The following is a 6,517-nucleotide window of genomic DNA, read 5'->3' as shown; positions in this document are numbered from 1 at the left end:
GGTGCCCATAGGTGGGTGGGTTTATCTCTGGGATTTCTATTTTGTTCCGTTGGTCTATATTTCTGTTTTTGTGCCAGTACCATACCATCTGATGACTGTAGCTTTGTAGTTGTAGTAAAGTCTGAAGTCAGGAAGGTTGATTCCTCCAGGTCCATTCTTCTTTCTCAAGATAGCTTTGGCTACTTGGGCAGGGTCTTTTGTATCTCCATACATATTGTGAAATTTTTTGTTGTAGTTCTGTGAAAAAATGCCATTGGTAATTTGATAGGATTGCATTGAATATGTATATTCCTTTGTGTAGTATAGTCATTTTCACAATATTGAGTCTTCCAATCCAAAAACATGATATATCTCTCCATTTCGGAGAGATATATCATATTCGTGTATGTATCTCTGTTTATATACAAGATGATATGTTTGTATCTCTGATTTCTTTCATGAGTGTCATAGTTTTCTATATACAGGTCTTTTGTCTTCTTGGGATTCCCTGGTGGCTCAGGTGGTAAAGCATCTGCCCTCAATTCTGGAAACCCAGGTTTGATCGCTGGGTCAGGAATATCCCTGGGAGAAGGAAATGGCAACCCACTCCAGTACTCTTGCCTAGGAAATTCTATGGATGGAGGAACCTGGTGAGCTACAGTCCAAGGGGTCGCAAAGAGTCAGACACGACAGAGCAACTTCACTTTTTCTTTGTCTTCTTAGGTAGGTTTATTCTTAGGTGTTTAATTCTTTTGTTGTAGTAGTGAATGAGATTGACTCCTTAATTTCTGTTTCTGATTTTTCATTGTCAGTGTATCAGAATGCAAAGGATTTCTGTGTATTGATTTTGTATCTTGTGACTTAATTCATTGATTAACTCCAGTAGTTGTTCGATAGTATCTTCAGGGTAGAAAGATATGTTTTTAATGGTATTATTTATAAATTCATATGATCATAACATTTCCAATCTCTTCCAGGTGTTGTAGTTATTTGCATGTCTAGGTTAGGGAATGGGGATTTAAATTTAAATAAACAGTGACCCTTGGAAGTAACATGTGCTTAATAGTCAGAACTCTTGCAATTGAACAAAACTGTTTAAAAAGTTAATATTTATTTGTTTAAATGCTTGTGGAGTAAATTTTGAAATAAGTATCAAGTTCAACAGAATATTAACCCAAGTGCAGTTTTATAAGGTAACAATCTAGGTATCGTGAACAACACCATCACACGAATCTCTACTAGAACCATCTACAACACTTATTCTCACCCTTGGCTACAAATTTTGATACCTGAACCCAATCTCTAGAGATTATTTGGCACAGTGATTAATACAAGAATATAATTTTTTAATTCTAATATGCACTATAAGTTGAGAAAAAATGAATTATACTCTGTTCAAAAACATGATTTTCCAGAATGTCATCCTCTTGAGTAATTGAAGAAGTCAAGATAGAAACAATAGCTTATCATTATCTCAGATTACCAGACAGGCAAACACTAAAAAGAATGCTAGTATCCAAGCATTGAATAGTGTTTTTTTCAAACTGTTGTACTACTCATTCATGGATCATGTAACTAGCTTAATGAATCATATCTGGCACTTAAGAGAATTTTGAAAAGGAAAGGAAAGAGAGAAGAGAGGAGAGAAAAAGAGGTAATGCATCTAGTGAAGAAAATAGAAAACTTAATATGTGTGTATTGAATCACTATATAAAATGCTTTTCTTATACTCTCCTATACTGTTAAGGGGGAATTTAAATGTGCACAACATTTCTTGAGGGCCTTCTGGCAACAGGGATTTAAAGCCTTGAAAATTTTCACTTTGACCTACATGTTCCTTATCTAAGAACTTATCCTAGTGAAATACTCTCTCAAATGTACACTGGTATGTGGGAATGTGCATTCCTTTGCTTTTTACAGTAGGGAAAATTTTTTAAAATATCCAACCATATGGCTTATGGTTAAATACATTATGAGTTACCCATGTAATAAAATACAATGCCTCTATTAAAAATAACTGATTGTGGATCTATCTCTACTGATTTGGAATGATGTTCTGCTACATTAGAAAGAAAAAGCAGATTACAAGGTTAGGCACTGTATAACCCCACTGTGGTTAGTATGTATTTATGAAGATATTGGAGAGAGAGGTTAAATGCACAGACTCAGAGCTAGAATGCCTGGCTCCCACATCCTGGCTCTACCACATCCTAGTTGCACGGACAAGAAGCTGAACTTCACCAGTGAAATGTAGATAATTATTGTACCTACTTCACGGAGAATGAGCCTAGTTAATAATATAAAATTCTCCAAGCAGTGCCAAGCACTTGCTAATCACTCAAGGAATGTTAGCTCTATTTATACCAGGGAAAGAATGAAGAAACTCATATTGTAAGTCCTAACTAACACTAGGATCACTAATGAACTTCATTCATTAATTTACACGTTTTGTATATTTCAAATTTTTAATCAGAAAAGACAATTCATGGCATAAAATTAAAAGTATATAATTTTATCTTTGGATTCTACAATGTCTTTAATTTGATGACTTCAGACTAAAAGATAAGTATTACTAAAACAGGAATGACAGTAACAACATGTTTCAATTGGATTTTGCTTACTTCTTTAAAGAAATAAGGTTTGAGTGACTTCATGCCCAATTGGGCAAAGAATTCTGCTCTGAATTTCATTTTCCTGATTTTGGAATTTCTGTAACTTCTGTGACTGGTACCAAAAAATCTGCTTCCGCACTCCCTTCTCTACAGGTGTTCTGCTTTCTCTCATTTTATCCGTCCAAGCAAGACCATGACAGGAATCCACACTAAATTGCCCCCTTATACAGCCCCCAAAGCTACTCCCCTGTCCCAAAAGCATACCTTAGGCAATTGCATTTTAGCGAAACAAAGATGACATCATGCCCAAAGAAAACAGTGCAAACTTAGCTGTCCTTTGCATTGATCCCTGAGTTATGAACAGGGACCTTATATGGCATTGTGTGTGGGTGGGGAGATTCATTAGGAGAGAAAACCGGGAATTAAGAGAAACAAACGGAAAAAAAAACAGATTTAAAAATTATCCATTGTTTCGTCATTCAAAATCTACTGTGAACATACTAGTATATTTCCTTCCAGGCATTTTCTTCATAAGTTTTCATAGGTTGCTGCAGTTATATTACAGACACAAGTAAGTAAACTGCTTTTTCCTCTTGTTTTTATATCATAAGCATTTACCATGCTATCATACAGTTTTCAAAAACAATGCCTGCAGAAAGTTTTCTTGAATGAAAAATTTAACCATTTCTCTTTTAAACGGCATTCAGATTCTTTTCACGTTTTAGCTACTATAGAGAGAACCATGAAAAATTTTGTGAAGGAGCTTTTTATGTATAAAAAATTGTTCAGCTTTTTTCCACACGTGCAGTCAAAAAGTGAAATTACTGTGTCAAAGTTAATGAGTATTTTAAGTCTTAGGATAGATGTTGGCATATTGCAATTGACTTTATGTCTAATTACTCTCCTACATTGGAGGTGGCAGGATAAATTAACACAACTATTAAAGAAGGCACTGGAAATACAGATTACTAACTTATATGCAGCCTTGTTCCAAAGAGGATTTGAAGCAGTTTACAAAAGCAAACACATCTAATCAAGTATTTTTTAAAAGTGGGGGAGTTAGAGAGAAAGGTGAAAATAAGAAAAGTAACAACTAGCATTTATTGAATACTTATTGCTATCAGGCACTGTATTAGGTATATCACATATAATCTCATTTAATTCTCACAGCAAAGAGGGAGGTAATAATATGCCCACTCTACACATAAGAAAACTGAGGCCTGGAAAGTTAGTAACTTGCCCCAAACCAGTAAGGCACAGAGTAGTTACTTAAACTCCAAAATTTGAGCTCTTACATGATACTTCATTTGGGGCTACACAGAGAGATCTTTATTTGGGGTAAGCCAAAATAAGAGTCTTCTATCCAGTGGTCTATGCAGACAGGGAGACAGGAGACATTAGAAAATTCATAGTGTTCAAAGGATAAACACAAATCAATTTCTTCTTAGTGTGAACATACCTGTTATATCACCCTTTCTCCAGCAATGGATTGTTTTATTTTTAAAAGCATATATTTAAAGACGTCCCAGGTGGTACAGTGGATGAGAAGCAGCCCACCAAGGAAGGGGACATGGGTTTGATCCCTGGTCGGGGAAGATCCCACAGGCCAATGGAGCAACTAAGTCCATGTACCACAACTGCTGAAGCCATCATACCTACAGCCTGTGCTCCACAGCAACAAGAGAAGCCACCACAATGAGAAGCCCATGCACTGCAACTAGAGAGTAGCCTCTACTCTCCACAACTAGAGCAACAAAGAGCCAGTGCAATCAACAATTAATTAATTCATTTTTAAAATGCATATACTTAAAATGTTCACATCAGTGAATGTTCTATCCCTGCTGATTTTAATATCAAGATTTGGCATTTTTCCATATGTGTGCTTATTTCTACATTTGCATGCCTTCTGCTGCGAATTGGCTAATTTCTTCTCCTTTGTCCATTTTTCTCTACAGTCTTTATGATCATACCTTAGAGTAAGGATACCAGGTTCTTTGCAGCAAATATGACAATTTATTTAATTTATAACTCCAAAATTTTATATTACATTCTGTAGTCAAATATTTTCCATTATGATTTTCTTTCTACCACTTGGAAACAGTCTTTCATCTACTAGAAGTCTGACAAATATTAAAACTTACATCCATAAAGTTGTTCTGCAATATAATATGTTTAATTTATCAAGAATGTATTTGGGGTCATTGTGTGAGATGAGAACTTATACTCTTTCTCTTTATTTATGACTATTATTTATTTATTACATATATTCATTTATGTGCAGCCTTGTTCCAACAAGGATTAATTTTATTTATTATTGTTTATTTATTCCTTCTCTTTGTACTGCATATTGAATTCACGTACACATAAACTGCACCATTGTTAGGCCATAGATTCTGCTCCAGGAACTGTATCCTTCCATCCCATTACTATTTCTGTGCTACCCTCTGATGACACCAGTGCTCCCTTAACAAGGCAGTCTCATCCTCCCCCTTATCTTTAGAATATGAGGTGGTCTTGTCTGAATATATTTTTAAATCAATTTTGAGACTTTAAATTTGCCAAGACTTGTCCCCCACAGAAAATCCTACTGGGTTCAATTTGAAAATGCATCAAGCCTATGAATTATTTTTGCAAACAGTCTTATCTTCACAACGGTTCCTTTTCTCAACATGTGGGGGCCTTCCCTTTCTTCCATCCTCCTTTGCATTGCTCAGTAAAACTGGTGCTTTGATCTCTGTCACATCTGGTCTCCTTTTTCCACCCTACTTCAGTTTCACTCCATGTCCTCCTATTTCCTTATGCACATCCAAACATAACACAATAGGACTTTCATTTACTTCAGATGAGAAATTCTGAATCAGTTCTCATTTACTTAAACAATTAGCTAACAATGTGTCGCCTAAGAGGCATGAGCTACAACTAGAAGGGTAGCATTCTCTAAGCCATTTGTTTTTATCTCATGAATAACCACTCAGAACAGGAGAGTAGTAGGTTCTTTTTAAAGTTAGTTGGCTCCATCTTCGAGGTGGAATTCCAGTTATTTGGAGTGAGGACAGTTGGAGTCCCCAGAGCCGGGACAAGAATGAGGCAGGTGCGGTGCCCATTATGCAAAATTCAGAATTTCTGGAGGTGCCTCCCTCTCCTCACCCTTGTCCTGGTTCCACCCCAGAAGGCTAGCTGCCACGTGCCAGGTAGTGACAGCCCGCAGCTGAGAGAAGAGACCACCCCCAGAGCACTGCCAGGGGCTTGCAGGGGTGGGTGTGTCACTATCTGTGAGGAGCTCTTAGTCCTGCTTGACAGATGGCCCCCATCTTTGCTTATCCAGGTCACTTTCGCATTTTGATAGCAAAAAAAAAACAAAAAACCAAACCAAGCACTAGACCAGTGTGACAGCCTGACACCTACAGGAATGCTCTTACAGGGTCCATGACCATTTGTCTGAACCACTTTATTGGTCGATGGAGTCGTGATCTGCTCTCTGGCCTTTGCCACCCTTAACTGTCCAGAACTACCACTCACTTAGAAGAACCAGATAATCCTTGAGCACAAGAATGAGAGCCAGTTAAAAACCCAAGAAGGGTTGGAGATAAAGAGAGGAAAGCAACTATGATAAAATGCACTGTAAAATGGACATCAGGAGGCTACATATATATGAGGCCTGATTCTATAGTCTTTGTATGCTATTCAAACACAACAAAATAGCTTTGGTTTGGGGCAAGGGGAAATTTATTTAACAATCTTAGCTATGCAGGACACATTCTCATTGGTTAGAAAAGGCTCTAAAAACAAAGAGTCTGAGATAAAATTCAGAATTAGAAAGGAAAGAAAAGAGAAGAGAGAAGATGGAAGAGGACTTTGGAGTGCAGAAAGCTACCAGGAGGGGCAAGAGGCTCACACAGTGAGAAGATCCTGGGACGGGGAGAGGG

The sequence above is a fragment of the Giraffa tippelskirchi genome, chromosome 5 (genome assembly GCF_054371585.1).
Source record: "Giraffa tippelskirchi isolate mGirTip1 chromosome 5, T2T-mGirTip1v1.2.pri, whole genome shotgun sequence".
In the NCBI taxonomy this organism is placed as follows: Eukaryota; Metazoa; Chordata; class Mammalia; order Artiodactyla; family Giraffidae; genus Giraffa; species Giraffa tippelskirchi.
This window is presented reverse-complemented; position numbering follows the sequence as displayed.